This window comes from Gymnogyps californianus, chromosome 5 (assembly GCF_018139145.2).
Source record: "Gymnogyps californianus isolate 813 chromosome 5, ASM1813914v2, whole genome shotgun sequence".
Taxonomy (NCBI): Eukaryota; Metazoa; Chordata; class Aves; order Accipitriformes; family Cathartidae; genus Gymnogyps; species Gymnogyps californianus.
This window is the reverse complement of record NC_059475.1, coordinates 65,433,944-65,455,242: the sequence shown is the minus strand read 5'-3', so window position 1 is coordinate 65,455,242 and position 21,299 is coordinate 65,433,944. Positions and strand designations below refer to the sequence as shown.

The 21,299-nt window shown below is 46.1% G+C and overlaps 1 protein-coding gene across 1 annotated transcript in view; it reads right to left on the bottom strand.

Moving 5' to 3' along the window:
• Window positions 1-21,299, bottom strand: part of RTN1 (reticulon 1) — a 122,228-nt gene that overhangs the window by 17,354 nt on the left and 83,575 nt on the right. The gene's annotated exons all lie outside the window — the stretch shown is intronic.

The window sequence follows — 21,299 nt, the reverse complement described above, 5'->3', positions numbered from 1 at the left end:
GCTCGGCGGCTTAGCCTCCTAAGCCATCGAAATGGTTAAGGCAACCTGACGGCAAAGAAATAAAAACAAATTGGGTGTGGGTGGAGGGGGGGCGGGGGGGTGAGCAGCGTTTCCTATGTGGCTGTATGGTTGTGACTATTCATGTTCCAGAAATTTCTTGAGAGTGATGAAATCTGGTGTTTTCTTCACTTTTTTGTGAGGGCCAAATTTCACCCAACCCCTCCAGGTTTTCATGCCCCCCTCTCCTCTGCCCAGCTGGGTGAGGTCGGGGAGCAGGCAGGAGAAAACCAAGGCCAGGATCTGACCCCAACAGAGCAACCCCCATTTTGCTATTTTTTTCAAAACCATTCCAGAAACAGAAAAGAAAATAGCAGAGTACCCACACCACCGGGGATCACCCTTCTCCCCCTGCAGGCATGAGCACCCACAGGTATGAGGTGACCCCCATGGCCCCCCAGCCCCTTGTGCCAAGCCCTGCTACACCAGGATGCCAAGCACCACAAGCTGCACCCAGGTTAGGCTGTGCAGGGTATGAGCGCTGCCTCCTCTCGCTGCTCAAAATGCTGCATAAACCAGGATTCAAGGTGTAAGAGCGCAGGTATACAGGACAATTTGTGAAAAAGTGTGTGCTCTCTGTAGTAACTGTGAGCCCACTAATAGCTGAATTTTAACAGCATCCCCGACACTCCTCCCCCAGTAAGACACTGCCTCTGCCTCAGTTTCCCCATCAATAAACTACTATAAGTAGCCTTGCAGAGATGTCATAACTAAGCAATGGCCATACTTGGCAAATACTGGGAAAGAAAATGCTTTACATCCACCCAACCTGTTTGCCTTTTCAGATTTTGGGGTGGTTATTAATCACAAAGAAACTCCCCCAAAAGTCACCCCATTTCACAGAAGAGTGACCTGAGATACAGCATATCAGACTTGGTCCAGTCATCGTTGGCAGAATGATCCCAACTGGGGACCTCTCAGCTCTGAGGCTGTATTTAATCTTTTAGTTCATGCTAGTTTATGAAATAATTTTACTTTAGCCATGTTATACTGAGTTTAACTTTTTTATATGGAGACAGAAACCAGCACAGACACAGTGGGTCACGTACACATCAGCATGGGGAACAGAGTTTGAACCTCTCTGCTCTTTTGGCTCCAAAAACAAACGGTCTTTAATGCCTGAGTTAACAGAGATCTCCTCTCACTGGCAGTAGTAAGTCACTTACCCTTCCCTCAGGTAACTCATCTCATAGAAGAAAGCCAAAATTTAAGGAGAGATTCACCACAGTGTGATCTTAACCTTTACCTAGGAAACTCTGCTGGGGTTATGGAGGCCAACAGCTATGGTTCATGTTTCAAAACAGTCTTTGAAATCCCCCAAAAGACTTGCTTAGGCTTGAATCCAGCATTTTCAGTCCTCTAACAGGAAAACAATTAACTAATTGGTGTAGAACTGGCTTCAGTTGTCATTGCATATGGTAAGATTAAATCATCTACAAACAGTATTACAAGTCTTGATTTTGTATTCTTCCTGGCTTTGTTAAAAAAAGGAAGAAACAGGTTGGCAAGGGATGATCTCTCAGCATGGACTGATTGGTTTAGACCCTTTGCAAGACCAGAAAATATCCCTATTGATACATTTTGCCCCACACACTGTTTGCAGCTTTGCAATGAGATTCCCAGCACCAATCCATAATACGAGGTATTTACAAGCAATGTATATAAAACAGAGCCATCATTCACATGAAACTCCTAAATCCTGGAGTCCCTGAAAAAAAGCCAAAGAGACCTCAAACTTAGTGCATCAGTGAAACTCATGGTTATTGGGCACATAGCATCAGCAACACAGCAGTGAGAAGACACAAAATCTCTGCTTAGTCTCACTGTAACCCACATTTCTCAGCCAGGTATAAAAGACAAATTCCTCTTGGACAGAAGAGTGGTCCATGTACATTTAACATCGCAGTGTTATATGAAACAGTGATGATTCCTCTTTCCTTCATTGTTAGTAGGGATTTTTCTTGCCCCAGACTTCAGGTCTCCATCTCCTTCCCCAGGCTACCAAAATGAACCATACCATCAGTTTTCCTGCTTAAATTCTTACTTCTCTTTGGAAAAGTGTCTCTTCAGACCTGGCCCATGTGATTGGACTGTCCCACGCTACTTCCAGAGCTATTTTAATTCATGGGCACCAGAACCCATCACTTTACTACCAGTAACAAGAACAATGCATTTCTGTCAGAAACAGAAATGAACTGGAACTGTGAGATGAACATACTTAGAAAATGTGAATGGGCTAAGGTCTTCCAGCGTGCACTCACTTATCCCAGGAGCTGAGTCAGGTGAGGGACAGAGGCAGCGCCTGGCATTAACGCTGTATTGTGTCTACATAGACGTGCACAAAAAGTTTAACAAAATCCCAGTCAGCACTGGGTGGATCCAGGACTAAAATGGCAATTGATAAAAAATGCATTCCTACAATGAGAATTTAAATTATGCATTCAGTAAGTAGTGAGCCAGAATTAGGACTGAGCCATTGGCCATCAATAGACTGAAGGTGAGAACTACTTCTTCGCAACAGAACTAAACCAGGACCACCAACTAAACATTTACTGAGCAGACTGGAAGGCACAAATAAGCACAGCACTGCCTGGATCTTAAAAGGGTGAGATATGCACAGGTCAGAGATCTTGGCAGCAACCACAGGATACTGCAGTGTTGGAGGAGAGTTCTCCTGTGATCATGAATAGAAGCAGGATTAAAAACAGTAAGTGGAATTTGCTTCCCTTCCCTTCAGAGCACTGTCCATGGGAAGCCTCTTTTGCCACAGGATGTTACTGAAATGATTACAGATCTTAAGATGTTTTAGTGAGGTCACCTAAAGCTTAGTGTTGATGGCACAGCCACAAACCAAGTGGGCTCATCAGTATTTGCCTGTTAAGTAGCTCTGATGGAGATAATGACCCATGTATGTAGGATGTGTGGGGTAAGGACTCAGTAAAATAAAGTTACCTGGTTGCTTTCAGCCCATCCTAACCTCCCATTGAGGGAAACCTCTGGCCAAGTTAACACATGAGTAGGGTATTGCTGTCTGCCTCATTTCTTTCCATCCCTCCAACCCCAGCAGGGATTGCTGGATGAGGTGCAGACTGCAGCTCAGCAAAGGACACGACCACCCTGCCATGGTGTGTGGGCCACCAGGGTTGTGCTGCTTACAGGGACACAACAAGCCCCGCGTCAGGACTAGCTCTCCACCTCTACCTGGCTTCCCTCTGAAGGTCCTTCCACTTCCACAGTGACCCAGCCTGCCTGTGCACCATTGATGAGCTCTGATGAGGTCAGAGTTAGCAATATTTAAGGCCTTTTAGGTAAATATACTTGAATTGACATAACAGTCCGTAAGAGCTCAGAAGTACCCACTGTTCTACCACGGGAAGAATCACACATGGCCCTAAACTTCAGGGCTGTCCCTTATCAATCCTGCTGGCGGGCAGGGTGGAAATCAGCATTGGCTTCAAAGAATATTTAATGATAACAAATTCAAAGATAGAGCTGAAACCATTGCCAGTTCTGCTCTAAGTGCAGTGACTTTGAAGACACTTTGGACTGATTATGTTTTTCAGAACAGCGCTCTGCATCACTCCACATCAACGCATCGTGGGACACATTGAGGGCAGCGCCAGATCTGCAATGTGGTGCTGTAAGATCCCGACATTTAGCACTTTAGGAGAACAATAGCATTAAGGGAGATCATTGGGTTTTTCTTCTAAGCTAATTTGTTCTTAGCATTAGCAACAAAAATAGAGGGGATACTATTTTAAAAGTTGCATTAATATGTCTCGAAGCTCTAAAGAGCAACGGGGAATTTTTGCCTGAGTACTCCAAGCCAAGGGCAGCCAGCAATTACATTTTCATGAGGAGGCTGTCAATAGCAGAGGGATGGGCCAGATCCTGGCTCTGCTCTCATCCTTCCCGCTGTCTTGCACTCATTCTTGCACATTTTCTGGGCTGCAGAATCGCTCAGAGGCAGCTCAGGTGAAAAGGCCATGAGCTGGGAGATGCTGACGGCTATTTCAGGTCCATCACTATTCACAGTACAGGTGGTACATAGACAGCTCTGTCCTTGCTGTCTTTTGCCCCAGGTCTTTGGTATATTCTCTTAGGAGATGTAACGCAGTGATGAATTACTTTTTTTCTCAGGTCTTTAGACCACAAAAGGAATCAATAAGCTGATAAAAATTTTAAGTCTGGAGCCGAATACTTGTAACAAAAGAAACCCCGTGTCCCAGCATGTCACATAATGTTCCAGCTTCCCTGTGATTTCTTTCAGAAGTCTTGAAATGCCTGGGTTTATGAGGGTTTTTTTAAATCATCAGTCAAAATATTTGGGTTGTTCACAAGGACAAGAAGTGTGTTTTGAGATGTGTTGCTAAGCTTCTGCTCTGCTGCCTCTGTTTCACTTTCTGCTCAGCAGAACTGTTCTTCACGCCCATTTTTGCTCAAAGTCTGAGATTATCATAAAGTCTTCGGCAACAACCATGTGACATGAGCCAAATGAGTTGGTGAAAGAATCAGGTGAGACACACTTTGCACTTGCTTCCCTCCCTGGGAATGAGGTGGCCTGTCCTTGAATCCTAGTAAATGAGCCATTTGGGGGTAAGTCCTTAGATTTGGCGCTATTGTTAAGAAACAATTTTCCATTTTGGTTTTTGAACTGCTGATGTGCAGTCCCTCAGCCAGCCTCGCACAGATCCTCTTCACCGGCCACCCCAGAGATGGCTGGCACTTCTGCAGTGCCATTTGAGTTCACTGACTACTGCAGGCACAGCACCTCTAACACATAAGAATCAGTTTTGATTTACTCCTGGCTCTTCAGCAGTGGATAATTTCTCTTGGTTCTTTAATGTTATTTTTGAACCATGAGGATCATAGAAATGAAGGCTCTATTCGTGCCATTGACCTAGAAAAGTGTTTTGATTCTTTCCAGTGGGACTACTTTTTTCAATTGCTGGGAACCTTAAAATCGTGTGTTTCTCTCCTCTGGGGGAGGTAGTGGGTACATCTTCATTCCTCCTTTAAGATTTGACCAGTAAAGCTGATGAGACCCTAAAACTCTGGCTGACCTACTACATTCCCCCATTATAGCAGGCCCTTATGGCGCTTGCAGCCTACCCTCATTTTCAAGCCTGCTGCTTTTAAGCCTGTGCTGCTAAATTTTTCTGTCTTGTAGCATTGCTGGTGCTGCAGCTGGCATTATTAATTCCATTTCATTAACTGATCTTCCTTATGGACTGGAAGACAAAAGAGAAGACAGTCCTGAGACCACAGCGTGGCTGGGCCTCAGGAGATCTATGTTCAGTCCTCGCATCTGCCACAGGCTTCTACGTGACCTTGGGAATCATCTCTCTTAGGTCTCTGGGTCTGCTTGGTCTATTTAAATTTGGGGCATCTTCTGCTTTTTAAGCTTTATTTCTGCAGCACCCAGCACAAGATCCGCTGCTCTAGCAAAGGAGCCTCACTCATTTTTGCAATACAACTTGCAGGCTCGTGTTACTGGCTGTCCTTCTTGGACCAGTGGAGATGAAGCAAGATCGTAAAGATGAATTGGGATTGCATTGCTCTTGGAAATGGTGAAATCCTGCCTGGTGCTGTGCAAGGATGCTGGGGGACAGAGGAGCCTCCTCTTTGGCCAAGCATGCCCAGAAGAGATGAAGACGACACACTTTTAGCAAATTCTCGAAGCAAGGTCTGGCGGCCAGTGCCTGAGCTGGGGAAACAAGGCTTGGACTTTGCCACATGGGCGTGCCACGAGCCACCAGGGACCCTGTCCCTGCCTGGGCAAGGTCCTGTGCTGCAAGCAGAGGAGGTAGCCGCAGAGCAGCTCGTATCACTGGCTCTCCCCCTGCACTGCTGGCACCCTGCAGGGCAGGCACAGCTCCTCCGAGCTGCTTTGCTGGGAGGGGGAGGCAATAAGAGGCAGAAATAAGAGTGTGAGCAAGGACCATGCCAGTAGAAGCATGCAGGCACACGGCGTGGTGGTGCACAGAAAGCCATGCCCCAGGGAGGCAGCCCTGCTGCGAGCCCAGGCAAACTGCCACACCAACGCTGCTCTGCCGCACAGCAGCACTAGACAGGTCCTGCCCGGTCAAGTCCTGCCCTTTGCTCCTCCATACATCCAGGTCCTAGGCTGAGGCAGCTCTGGTGCAGCCCTGAGGAAAGATGTGCCCACAGAAATGCCCCAAGCCTTGCTTCCAGCTTACAGGGGCCGCTCCTTGCTCCTGCCCTGCTGGGATCAGGCCCAAGTTTTGAAGCTCCAGGTGCCAATTCAGGGGCTGGGATGCTCTGTCCAAGTGCAAAATGCAACTACAAATTGTGCAAATGTGACTGCAAATTAAACAGCCTGCAGGCAGAGGCTCAGGAGATGGAGGTTTCATTTGCAGCAGTGCCACAAGCCCTTAATTCAGGCTGGGATTCTCATAAGCAGCCAGGGGTGCTTGCAAATGAGCTGTGGTTTGCAGCATTTCTGCTGGCTCCTCTGCTGCTGTAGCCAGCGCTCCTCCTGCCAGCCCAAACCAGAAGGTGCAGAAAGACCTACCGCAGACCAGGCCCCTTTCCCCAGCCCCTGTTCCCCAAAAATGTAATTTTCTTTGGGGAAGGGAATCACCCAGCAGGCCCTGAGCTGCTCACCCCTCTGCACCGTGCTGGAGAGCTGCTTTGAGCATCTCAGCATGGACATCTTTGCATCCCCCACCAGTGCCCTCACCCCACTGCACGGGAGGCTGGGGGGAATAAATGCATTAGTGGCGGAGGTGTGCAGATGCTGTGGCCATGCACACACAGGCTCAACCGCCACACAATTGTCATGGCAACCCCAGCTTTCCCTTGAAAACAGCAACAGATCACTAATACACCGCTGGACGCAATAGCCACAACCGCCTGCTCCACGGATGCGAGACACCTGGGTACCAAAATGCTCTCTGCAAAGGGAGGGATGGCTCTCACCGAGCCACAGCTCTAGATCATACTCGGGCTGGGAAGTCAGCTGCTAATATGGAAAAATCTTGGCTGAGGTTGCAGAGGAAGGGGGGACAGGTTGGGCAGGGGCAGGTTAGAAAGCAGCCCCTCCTGTCCTGAGCAAATACAACCCTACAGTGCTTGCAAAGGCGATGGAGGAGGCAGAGAGTGAGGCTGCTTATTGCAGCAGTGCTAACAGTGCTGCGTGGCACGAAGGGCTGATGAATGAGGAGTGCGTTAGTACTGTCCAAGGGAAAAAAAAAAACCAACAAAAGGAGAAATGAAGGACATAAAATACTGGTGTGTAAGACAGGAATATCAGTGCAAGGCTGTGGGAGGAGGAAAGCAAAGAGAGAATATGAGCAGGGCACTGGTGAGAGCCAATATGAGCACCGGCTAGAGAAACGCTTCGGACAGTGAAGGAGCACTCTGATTTTTAAATGTTATTATGGGCCTCTAGGGTAATTAGAAGAATTAGATCAGGAAATGATGTGCCAGAAGTGTTGCCTGGAAAGTGGCGAGAGTTGTGTTTGCTGGGGAAATGAGCAGGGAAAATGGTTTTGTGGGGCATTTTAGGACATCGGCTGGAAGAAGAGCTACACAGAAAAGCAGTGAAGGTTTGAGTATTGGCGGAGCTGGCCCTGCCCCGGCACATCCCCTCACATGGGGCAGAGGGAAGAGTAAAGGATGGATCATATGTATATATCTTATGGAAGATACCATAAACAAGGTCAAGCAAGCTTCCAGCGTCAAATCAGCAAAATATGCAATGAAAATCCACACCCTGGAGCCAGCTCATTAGGAACTTAACATCAGTCATCCCTAAAACTAGATACCTTATGCATATAGATGTAAAATGAGGAAAAAGAGAAGAAAAAAATGCAGAACCCAGATAAACCCACTGAATTTGTGGAAATGGGTTTCTCTCTGAAAAACAGATTCCATCTAAGAGTACTTGAATAACATGTACCCTCGCTCCCCCTCTCTGCACACAATGAAAAAGTCCTGATTTGGATGCTGACGTCGAGTATCTGAGAAAAGACAATTTAATTTCCCATTCTTAAGGCCAAAGGATTAAAGATAGATCAGCAAAACTGTTTCACATTTAGAAAACCAAACTAAAAGGCCTAAGGAATTCAGATTTCCCTGATGATACCATTAAACACCATAAGCCACATTTTCCTGATTGCTTCTGCAAAGGAATAATAGCCCTTTACTCTGGGATGAGTGTGAATATATAACAGGAGGTATAGAGTGAATTTGAATGTATTTCTGTAAAATGGAATTATTTTGCCGCCTTTATCAATTAACAAGCAGCATGAAAGTTCACTGGACAAAGCTGAACAAGGGAAAAAAATGTTTTCCTTATTTCACAGTACATTTAACCACTCTGCTTCAATAATGAATAGTACATGGATATGGTAGAAGTAGCAGTAATTTCAGAGTAACAATGCAGATTTGCAGGGATACAGGAATAGCTGTCATCCCAGAGCACTGCACATGAACAATGCGAGGTGGAAGGATAGCATACTACGTTTTCTGCATGAATAGTGGATTCCCTTGCAACAGGTTTGACTTTTGCAGAAAGTGGGGAATTCCAAAAAGAACAGTAAAATAGGTCTGGGTGAGCGCTGCAAAAGGTCTGCTGGGATTTCTGAACTGCTTTCCCCACGTGTTTCACACCTTGCAAACATTTTAGTACATGGGGCTTTCCTGAAACTCCCTGACTGAGACAGGTACCACCAAATACCCCTTTGTACTGTATCAGATACCTCATTCTAAATAAAAACATCCAGGGACCAAAAGCACGATATCCCTGTGTCCCATCTAAGGCTCTTGCATTTCATATGCCAGATACTTAAAATTAATTTCTTGCAAATGAATCAGAGATAAAACATAACAGCATGACATTAATTTTCAATTATGATAAATTCAAGAAAACTATAATCTTTGTATACACAAATAAAACAAACCCAAACCCCAAACCAAATGCCATGTTTTGTTTTGGATGAACCTCATCTTTCACAGGTATGGTGGATGTGATCAGCCGTTGCTGAATGCCAGGCAGGTCTGAGTCCTGCTGGTCCTCAGCACTTGCGGGTCTGGGCTTTGGAAACCTCTGCCTCTGAGTACCCCCAGCTTGAAGCCGAGAGACATCAGCCCTCTCTGGATTAGGATGTCTAGTACTAGGGACCAGAAGAGAAGGGATTGTACTTCATTTTGGAAACAGCAGCTCTTACCTTTTCCAAAACACTTGCTTTTTAACTGTGCTTTTTTTTCTCCTTTTTTTTCCCAGGTCCTCTGACATTTCAAGTGATCAAAGTTTCCTGTGAACCATAGCTTCTAAGTTTCAGATAAATATAGCCACGCTGCTCTGCATTTGTTTGTTTTCCTCAGGTTGCAAACCTGCAGTTGAGACCTACTTATTTTGGAGCAGGGAGAGCTGCTGCTTGTCACCACGTGCTTCAGCAACCAGGGAGGAGCACAGCCCTGCACGCAGGGTGCAGCTCCGCACCGCTCGCAACACGGGGTCCAATCCTGCTCTGGCAATTTGGAGCAAACTAACCAGCAGCCCCCGTGCTGGCTCGAGGAGCCAGAGCAACCCTGGAGTGGGCAGAAAGCAAAAGGAGGCGTGATGCACGGAGACAGAATGCTTACAGGGATGCACAGAGGGGATGATGGAGGCGGCCGTGGCTGAGCGTTGTGACATGCCCAGCCCACGCTGACACACCAGAGGACAGCCCTGAGACCTTCAAGACACGGTGAAGCTCTGTGGGCTCCGGGGTATGGATGAAACCATATGCAAGGGCAGGAAGGTCGTAGCCCCCCCTCCCTTGCCCACCCATGCATACCCACTCAGCCCAGTACAATTTATTTTGGCCTCCCCATTAGCTGGAAGTAAACGTGGCAATTACTTTGCACGTCTGAAGTGTCAGAACCCTTTGGCACATTTTCCTGAAGCTAAATAATTAATGAAGGGCTCTGATTAGCATGAATCTTGTGGAATCATCAGACAGCATGCAGTGACATTTATTTTTACCTCTTGATGCCTGAGATGGGGCTTTGTTAAGAGGCCAAGGATGGATGGGCTTCCCAGCTGCCAAAATGGGAGGCTGTCCTGCAGCCGAAAGGGCTTGGCTTGGGGTTTATTTCAGAAAAGAAGGTTTCTGCCCTGCTTTGTGCTTAGGCTGCCACAGACAGAAGCAGCCTTCAAAATTTGAATGCTTTGCAAGTGATGGAGGATAAAATACACTTCTTTTCCATGCAGGAAAGACATCTCACATAAGTAGCACCCAGCAACTCATTCACTTCAGTGCCTCATTAGAGGCACCACATCTAAGAGGCGTTTTTCCCTCTCACCAACAAGGGTCAAGTAGAAGATGCTGGGTGTGCAGCTGCCACGGGTGAGGCTCAGATCCTGCAAACCAGACCACCACAGCAGGACCTGGCTCCCGCAGCAGGATCAGGCCCCATGGAGTCATGCCTGCTGCAGTGGGTTTCCAGCTTGGCCTCCGGCGGCAGAGCGAGCTGGTGTTCCTGCGGGGTGAGAGCCCTTCTAGAGAGAGGCTGCTGCATGAGAGATGCAGGAAGAGCTGGTGGCTGTCACTTAAGGTCCATTTTCTCCTACAAGTTCTTTCTTTCTGAATCAATTCCCCATACAAAACACGCCAGCCACCCAAAAAGCTGCACTGAGCCCTGCCTATGCCATGCAGGTCTGCGTGAGCCACCGCCCTTTCTCCAGCCCTCCCTCATTTTGCCCTCAAACTGCAAATGATCTGTTTTTTACCATGACCCAGGGAGGAGAGAGGCTGCCCAGCAGACACATGGAGCTATTACATGAGCAAATTGGGTGTCTTTGGGGTCTCGAAGTGCAGAGGAGGGTATGATCTTCCCCTCTCCAGGGAGGAGATGAAGGTAAATCAAAGGGATTACATTAAAGCTGAACTCACCTGACCCCAAATGCCACAGCCATAACGACACCAGCTCCAAAACCCCGTCCCTGCCCTGCCTCATGCATTTCACCTCTGAGCAGCAAAGGGGCACGTTCACATGCTCAGAGAGGATGCTTTCAACCCCCGCAGCAACACCAGTCAGGCACCTCAAAAAGCTGCCTCTCCCTAAAGGGATTTCCTCCTCACCCAGAGTTTTGTACAAACAAGAGGTAAAGGACTTCTTGCAAGGAAAAGCAAATATTTGGGAAATCATGTACTTTAAGTCTATGCCTGGTTTTGCCTCATCCAACACATGTTTCCATGGAAGCAGAGGAGGGAGTGGGCAGCCTGTGGCTGCAAATCACAGCTATCTCACTGCCTGCTCCCAAGTCTGAAGAGACAAATGGATCATTAAAAATAAAACAAAACTGAAATTAAAAAATCCCTTTTGATAGTAGACAGCTGATATTTAGTGCTGCAATGTTGTTTTTAGGGACCGGGGTCCAAGTGCATCACAGTTGAATGAAACCGAACTTGGGCTCATTCTCAGAGGAAATGGAGTATGCACTGAATAAAATGATTTTTGTTCTTTCGTTGATCACATTGGTGTAGTGATTGTGTGAGCACAGAGAATGGCAGCACAGCACACAAAAGGAGTTATATAAACGGATTAAAAAGATGTTTTCAGCATGGTTTGGAGGAGTGTATTGCAGAGAGAGACCAAAACAAGGATGGTTTAGGAAATACACATTGTTTAGGAAAATGGAAGGTTTATCTGTTGATCCAAACTCGGATCTGATCTCAGGAGTGAGTCTCCTGAATTCAGTCTGTCTGTCAGTCAGTTGCTCTTATCAACATGTCCTTTGAGCAGAAACTTATTTTTGACTGCTTTGGCCACAAAGTTTTCCTGGCCTTAAACTAGCATCTTGAGGCATCACCGCATTCAAACAAAACATGCAGTTCCTAACAGCTTGCAAGCGTGTTGCAAATACATCTTGCTGCTGAGCCAGGGACGTTTCACTGGGAGTAATTACCATATATCCTCAGGTAAGAGCTGCCTCTTACCCAAAATGTTGCACTCAGAGACTTGAACACAGCCGCTCCACACAGCTGCTCTCAACCAACTGAGCTGGATCTACCCGGTCGCCTCACACCAGCTCCCAGCAAGGCAGCAGGGCTGATATATGTGCAGCCATTACATGAGCAAATGCAAAATGTTCTTCCTGCATTTACCCTCCTCAGAAAAATATATATCTGTTTTACAGCAGCCTGCCTTCTCCCAAAAGGCAGCAGAATTTCTCACCAGTAGATTTTTTTTTGTCTTTCTTGACTACTGGGCAAGAAAAATTAGGCACACTTACAAAAACTGCCAATTAGAAAATATAGTTGCAGACTCTAGTGAGTTAAAAATCCGGAGTTTTTAGTGCTTGTGAGATTTCCTCCCCACAGCTCTGTGTAATGGATTTGGAGCTGTTCTCTGTAGCTGCCTGAATGCTGAATTTCTGAATACTGTGATCAATACTGTATTGAATACCAATACCTATGATCTAATGACAGCTCTGTGTGCATCTATCACTTAAGTTCAGTAGATAGCTTTCAGGGGGACAACCGCAAAAATTGAAAGAATGGTTCAAGTTAACTTGAGTTTGTTAGATACTATATCTGAACAGGGAAATACGTGAGATGAAAATAAATCTATTGGGGAAAATGAAGAGATTTAGCTTGGACCAGGACTGACCCTGTTTCCAGAGCCTGCAAAGGTCCCGGACAACTCTATACCAGCAAATCCCAATGAGCAAATGGCAGTATCACCAAAGGTATCATTTTGCCTTTTCTAGCCTGTGAAATTCATTGCTAAAAGGGGGGTTCAAGCCAGCAGACCCAGACAGGGCAGGGCCCTGCAAACACCTTTATGCACAGGCTGGAGGCAAATTCTGCGGTGCTGCTGAGTACCAGCATCCCGGCAGGACCTGCAGGGCGTAGGGAAGCACTGGTTTGGTTTTTCTCTCTGGTTAGTGCTTGATTTCTTTCTTCATCCCACTAATGGGAATTGCCTGGTGGTACTGGTTGGTACCATAAACTGTGATAATCCAGGATTTCTTCCTTTTTTAAAAATACGGACATCAAATCATAATAGTGATTTGTGGCTTGTTTCTATCTATGCCATTGATGAGCGAGCCATTGAGTGTCCACTGGGCCCAATGGCCTGAACGTGAAAGGCTCCTGTGCCCTATTCCCAACCCTGAGCCCACATGGACAAGGCTCTGCAAGTTTTACAAACCTGTAACTCAGCAAAGGAAGAACAGTGCACCTAAATTCTTGGACCAAGTAGGAATGAACTGGAAGGCAAGCAGAAAACTAGCGCAGATGAGTCTGGAGGATATCAGAAAAGCATTTGCCTCTAGACAGTGCGGGATATCGATCTGCAGAGTCACATCGCAGCACACGCTGGACAGGAAGCATCCAAAATGCATCAGAAATTGGCTGAGGGAAAGGGAGAAAGCTGTCAATAAAATCAAGCTGTGTGGCAACGAGAGGAGGAAGGAGGAGGCTAGCAGGGCAGCTAGCACTGGAGCCATGGGTGTTTACCTCGTGCTGTGTATCAGTGACCTTGAGAGTGATGCCATTATCTAATGATGCCAAATTGTAGGAGGCATAGAACAAATTAATTACAAATGGGAGATTAGGCCTACGGTCTGATAAGCAGCTCACGGAGTTCAATGAAGAGAAGTTTTAATGAGATTAAGTGACAAAGCCATCACTTAGAAGGAAGCATTAAACAGACTACAGACAAGGAGAAAGAACTGGGGGCGAAGGCAGAGAACTATTAAAACCATCTGTGTTATTAAAAGAAGAGTAAACAAGGCCTGTGCCTCTCAGGGAGAAGTGGAGATAATAGTAAGGCATGCTGGCACCGCTGGTGGGAACTCTTCCCTTGAACGTATCGTACACAGCATCTGAGTCAGGCTCAGGGGGATATCAATGGAGCACAGTAAGGGAAACCCAGCACACATTTGGGACCAACACGAGGAGCAAAGCACTGGCTGGCTTGGTATGAATTACTGCAAGCAAAAGCCCTGAGAGGAGGTCCAGGAGGCCTGGGTTACTGGGGGACGGCAATGGGTTGGAGCTGGCTTGATGGAGAAGACCTTTGCTGTGGCCCACTTCAAGAGCAAATACAGCAGGGCATTGGATGGTAGCAATCAAGGAAAGAAACAGGCTAGCAGTTAATATTTCAGGCTAAGAAGGGCAGCTCTTAAATAATAATGGCTACTGCTAATAATGAATAATTAAAGCAGACCATTTGGTCCTCCAGCCCTTACGTAGTTCCGTTCCTCTAATGTACAGCAGAAGCATCATTTATAGTACGTGGCAGGAGGAATCAGGCACTTGCACGGACTGGCTGTGCTTCATCTCCTACCAAACCCACTGCATCCTCCTCCATGAGCTGTATTTAAAACTGAGTTCAAATATAACAGGAATGGGAGCAGCTTTGAATCAGACTGATGAGAGACCTGGGGTGTAAAGGCAGCCCCATCTTACCATGCAGCAAACATGTGCAAGGGTAGGGATTGGAGATAACATCCCCTGTTCATGTTACCTACAAGTAATGGGCCAAAACAGTTCCTGAAGAAGAGAGACTCATCTCATCTTTCAACGGAGGCGGGCAGACTTCTGTATGTCTGTTTTATAAAGCAAATATTAGACGCATTTCCTCATCTTTCCTCTTCATGATGGGACAGGTGTAGTCAAGGTACGTGGGACTGACTGACATTGCCGGGCATGTAGTGACCCACTGGCACAAGAGTTTACCAATTCTCACTTCTCAAATGGACCCAATTAGGGAAAAGGTTTGGGAACAAAGCAGACCAGACCCCAGCCCCCTCGCTTGTCTCCCCTCTCCCCTGCCTTTCCACCCACCCCTCTACCTGAAGGATAACACCACGGTGAGGGGATTGGGGGACTGAAAAAAGGAGTGGGCACCAGGCAAAGCAGGGCTGACCCTAAGCCAACACAAAATGGTGGAATTTCCTGGTTTCATGCATTAAACAATCCTCCTTAGACTGAAATTCATCCTGCAAACTCTCCAAGGAGAGGACCTTACTGCATGCTCTTATCTCAGCTGACAAAAGATCCTGATCTTGACTGGGTCTCCAGGCACTACAACTAAAATAAGATCTAAAACCAATAATCAGCGCAGAGCTTGTTTTTTCCTTATGAAATCAGGGAGCAATTTGTGCATGTTAAGAAACACGTCTAGCACTACAGCCTTTCAAAGTCATCTGCTATTCCCCTGACTTCTCTTGCAATGCAGATTATCCAAATGTGGATCCCTGGGTGCTCTCCGATACACAATTCCAGTAAATATTTACATCCCCTCTCTTCCTATTTTGGTTTGAAATATGCTAAAAGGATGCACACCGGGTGCCTCAGCATTTTACAGACTCTTCACTTCGGTCAGCAAAAGCGAAATCCTGCAGGAGTGACAGCCAAAAGCGTGTTGCATTCTCACCTTTCTGGAAATAGTCAAACCCCTACAGTTAAATCTTGTTTTAAAAAACTGCACAAAACCAAAGTGTATGGCAGAACCTTCTTCAGTGATTTGATTTTTCAAATCTCTTTTCTCTTCGGTGGGGATTACCCAAGATAAACTAACAGAGATGGACTCTCCCCATTTCTTAGGGTCTGTCGCTGAGGAAAGGAGAACTGATCCTGGGAAAACACAAACCTTGGTGGCTTAGGATGCACATGTTTTGTGCACGCTTCCTTGTTTGTACCTTGTTTTCCCGAGCCAGTGCTGATAGGGATGAAATGATAACTTGGCCCACGTGCCTGGTCACACCTGCCTTGACCTGGATGTGAGATCCCGAGGAAACCCAAGCACAGGCTGGGTGGGGGCTGTAGGTCTTTCTGATGAGTCCCTGTCCTGAGTGATGGGGACCAGGACGTCAGGGCTCACCACAGCATGCCCCAGAAGGGACATCTTTAGAGACGGGTCAGCTACAAACCCCAACTGTCACAATTGTTTTGTGGCATTTGCTGGAAGTGGATGGGATGGTCTTACCCTCAGGTGTGAGTGGGGCTCAGCTCTGGTGGGCATGGCATAGGGGCTTGCTTTGCTTTCGGCTCTGGAAACAAGAAGGAGCATTGGATTCTGCAGGAGCCCAAAGAAACCAAGGACGTGGTATTTGGATGCAGCTGAGCACAGCCGGACATGCTGATGTTGGCTTCGCAAAGGCCCAGACAGTTCCTGCTGTATATGTTTCTGCTGCATGATTGTCCCCTTGCTTTCTCTGCAAAACCTCCATTTAGCAGCATTGGGAACTCTCTCTACTGAGCAAGCAGAGAGCAGGCAGGAGGAGATGGGAAGGCTTAGGTATAGAATTATACATGTAGGTATGATACATATCTATGCCTGACTCAAACCCATGAATAGAAACTGCAGACCTGAACTCCACCCTTGCCCACAGGGCAAAAGCAAAGCTTGCATCTGAATAAATCCTGAAAATCTCAGCTGCCAGCATCTCCAAATCAGAGCAACAACAACAGGAGCTGAAGCCAAGTGCTCTGAATATTTTCTTCCAGAATACCCGGGAGAGCTCGGCTATATGTAGCAGAGCCATTTACATGGTGTTTGAGGCAACATTTCTAGTCTTAGCAGACAGAGAGGTGCCAGGAAATGATTTTGATCCCCAGGCAGGACTCAAACCACAGCATAGCCAGGCCTGTGAGTCCATGATTATCACATTGATCTTTTCAGCCCCCTCCTATGTAGCATCAAGCATGTGTTAGATGGCTACTGCTCATCCCAGATACTCCTCTTAGCTACTGCTGTGGGTTGTAGTGCAGTGAATATTGCAAAGGCAATACCTCTGCTCAGACTGTCCCTGAGAAGAGGGTCAGATCCTAACCGTGCTAAAGATGAGGCTTCAGTTCCCTCCCTTCCCTCAAAACACAGTGGTGTAATGCAGAACAGTTAGATGAGACACTGTTCCCCTGTTTCTATGGAATTTGAAGTGAAGGGAAGATGGGGGGATACCTGCAGACAGCTGCTCAGATTGGTCAGGAAAAGGGGCGCTCACCTGGAGAAGGAGCACTGGGGGAAGACACTGCAAAACTTGTGACTGAGTTTTAACCAGGGGTGCAGGAACAGAAGAAAGCAAGACACCTTTAAAAGGGATAAGAGGAGACAGCATGTTCTCCAGACAGATGCAGCTGACAAGGGTTAATCTTTCAGACTTCATGGCTCTACCTGCTATGTCACAGTTGCCCCACCAACGCCTCTGGCCCTAGACAGCTGCCTGCTGGCCATTCCCTGCTCTTTGCAATACCTCCCCTCAAAGGGAAGGTCTCCCATCACAAACTGAGCTAATCTGGGCCCACGGGCATCACCAAAGTCACACCTGGGTGCACGGTCAAAACATTCACTCTCTCCTTTACAAAAGGCTTGCACCCAGCAGCAACTGGCACTTAAGGCGTGGGATCGCAGGCCAGATCCTCTGTGAAATCTGTGACACTGAGGCATTTGGCTAACACATGGTTTGGCATTTTCTCTCCGGCACCCTCATTTATTTCCCTTTGCAATGTCAGTTTGCCCAGCCAGCTCAATGAATAATTCAGCACCATTAAGCACGTGCCAAAGCCGCTTCGGCACTTAGTAGGATCAGTTCTTTGGCCCTTTTATCCATTTAAACTTCATTCCAACATAATCTCCCCTTCATTGCTGCTGGAAGAGCAAGATCTACAAGTAGAAAGTACATTGCCATAGCTATATGGAAATATAGCTATATATATGGAAATCACCCCTTTGATAGAAATGGTGTGCTGCTAACCATTGTGCTCGATGCATGGTGCTTTGCCGCTCCTGCTCACTGCCACTTTGAGTGATGGAGAAACCCACTATTTTTTTACAGACATCTATTGGATGTAAGGGTCAATAACGAGGCAATAAGGATGATCTCACAAACCAGGATTCAGAAAAACCTGAGGTCATGTCCTAGTTCTGTTGTGTATTCCTGGTGTTATTGCAGTAAAATCAATTCATCATGCACAACAAATCAATTAATCATATGATAAATTAGTCAATCTAAGTCCCTTTTTCACCAGCTTTTCTAGACAAAGGGGCTTTAAGACGGGTGTGCACGTGTTTCAGCATCCCATCTATAAGACGACAATATCACCTCCTTTCTCGCTTTGCCTGGAGATTTGGACTGTTTCACTGTCCCTCGCTGCCAGCCTGCAGTGCTGAGAAAACTGGGGCTCTCAGCATGGACAAAACCTGTAGGTTCACTGCTTCTAGTTGTCCTGTCACTGTGATTGAACCATCTTTACTTCAGTCCCCCAAAATGGCACTACTCAGACCCTTTCCCTGCAAGGACCAAGGGCTGTTTCTCTGGAACACCAGACATAACTGCACATGCAATTTCTGACCCAGTTTGCATGTGCAATTACCATGTCTGAGAGCACCAGGCAGCAGAGTCAGCACATAATATCCAGCTGCAATAACTGTCTGTGCAAATAAAGTGTATAGGTGAGTGCTCATTTCAGAAGGCACAATTGCTACTATGGCTTTTATTAAATCCCACTCATTTTATGACTCCCTGGTTGGAGCAATAAACCTTTCACTTTCAGCTAAGGGTATGTATGGGCCTGCTGTTTCAGCAGCAGCAAAGCTCCAGCAGCTCCAGTGCAGGCGTCTGAGATGAACAGCGAAGGCAGCTCATTTTCTTGCTTTGGGAAGTAACTTCCATTCTTTGGAAAAGCTCTTGCACTTAACCTAAGCAAGTAAGCATAGCTGCTCGTGTTTAAATGGTACATTAGCCGACAAAGTAACCTTCAGAAATCCCGACTATTAATCTTCACTGGCTTTTCTGTAAGCTCTCCTACCCTGCTCCTTGCTCGTTGCCCAGATACAGACCTTGTTTTGTGGATGTTATCAGCATTTCATTAGGATGTATGCAGTAACTCCTCCCTGCCTCTGTAAGGAACTGTCTCTATTTCTAAAAGAGAGCAGAAAAACCTGTCTGTACAATGCCTGCCTCTGCTAAAAGCACTCGCTGAGTGAGCATAGATCCTAGGCTGCTTTTAAATGAGTCGCTGTGAAAACAGTGTCTCCGGGATTGTCAGAGGCTGGATTTTGATCTTACACCACTGTGGATCCCAAGTAACATCAAGCAAGGCAGAGGGTTTATACCAGCCAGGCCGTGGGTGGTATCAGACCTTGGAAATCTGCATTTGTTTTTTCCCTTAAATTTTGCAATCTCATTACACCTTCCATTCAAAAGCTAAGAAGCAATTAAAAAAATTTACATTTTGCTCATTTGTATGAACTGTGCTGCTCCAAGAGTGTTTACATCTAGCCAGATGATGTAGCAACACCAAGAGCTGTTTCCCTGGCAAATTATTCTTTAGGATCCAGTTTGAAAGGGGACAGTCTTTACTGAGATTCCTACTTTACCTCGCAATCTGAATAGTCTAATGCCAAATCCTTAATGTAAGCTAAATTTGCTGCCTTGGAAGCCTTCTCTCTCTCTAAGGCATGGCTTTTTGCAACGGTAATACTGATTATCTGTGTCCTTTTTGTGCCTCTCAAGTTACCACAGCTCTAGAGGACTCCTGAGGTCACCTCTCAGTAGTTTGCACTCTAATGAACTAAGTTGTGGATTATTTCCATATGAACTGTGAGAAAGCTTGTACATCTTTTCCAGTGATGTTAAAGAATTGCAGGAAAGTACTGGATGACTGGTAACGCCCAGGTGGACCTAACCAGTGCCCATGTTACAGAAGACTCCTACAGGGAACTGCAATGTGAAGCAAACTCCAACACCAGCTGGAACCTTTGGAAGAGATCACCAATTCCACATAAAATCACGTGGCACCAGTTGAGAAAGGGTTTCTCTAAGCAAGTGGTACCAAAGGTCTTTCAGTGCATAGACCTGTGAGTCAAGCTGAAGCTGCAAGGAAGATAAACCCTAAAATGAGGCTTCTGGGAAAGCAAAGAACCTTTCACCTAAAAGCAACCCAACTGGCAGGGTTTTTCCCCACAAAATATTCACTGCCTCATAATGTGGCTTTCAAATCACTCATGCTTTGTGTCTTCTGAGCCCTGAATACACTGGAAACAAACCCTCAGTCCTTTTGAAGGAAGAAACGCCTATTTCAGAAGCACGGGGATCTTTGTATGCCCAATTTTCATAAACGATGGAACAGCCCAGACTCAGAGCACTTGTGAAATCTATCATTGCTACCAAAATGACAAACTTTCAGTTTCATTGCTAGAGCTGATTTAAGCAACCTTGACATCACCAAATGTCCCCACCACAGGCAGGCTAGCGTTTGGCAGACCTGTGGTGGATGTAAAAAGTTATTGCCATCCAAACCGACCTCTCCTCTTGCAGCATTAATTTTTTCCGTACTTGTTTGTATTCCTCACACACAAATGAAATGCTGTGAAAGCAAAACACCAGAATGACCTCTCACTGCTACAGTTCCCATGTAACCACCAAGCTGCTGTCAGAGCCAGAGAGGGAAGAGAGGATATCTGTGATACCTCTCTGGAAAAAACAGTGGGCAAAATTGCCCAAGTTGGGTAAAGGTCAAGAGAGTTAGAAAAAAAAAAATACTGCAGAGGACTAAAACAAAAGAAAGTGGTAATCAATCAAGGTAAGATTAAGAGTCAAAATGACAAAAACACCAGACATTCTTTCTTCAGGGGGGGAAACAAAAGCCCTTTGAATTGTTGGATCATTGCATGTCCCTTATTGTCTATATTGTTCTGAACTGACATGAACACAGCAGCCTCCCAAGGAAAAGAAAAAAAATAAATCCCCTTTTCAGTCAATATTGCTATTATGTCCCAATCAGCAGTGCACTCTCAAAAGCTAAGGAAAAACACCATTAAAATCAATATCCACCTCCAGGTTTTATTCCCAGTGGAGACCTCCTGTCACACGCCCCTCCTTCACTACAGTCAAATACATTAATTTTAACCTCATGCTATCTACCAGACACGAATAGCAGTAGTCAGGGAAGTCCTTATTCTGCTTAACTTCTGAAGAATTAGAGTGTTAAGCCACCCTGAAACAGAGATGCTCAAAAGTTTGTATTTCACCTCTCCTTGAGAACTAGAGATATATTTTGTATCACCAGACCTTAATCATAAATTTAAATCTGACCTGAAATGAGTCCAAACTCTTCATTTGAATTAACCAATAAAACTGGTGAAAACCCATGATTCCCAGCTCACAGAGCATTGCAGAGGTTCAGAAGCAGCACTTCTAGTAGATCAGAAAACAAAATATTCCAGAAGTTCCCTGCAAAATACTACATTTATGAGAAAATTGCATTAATGGGCAA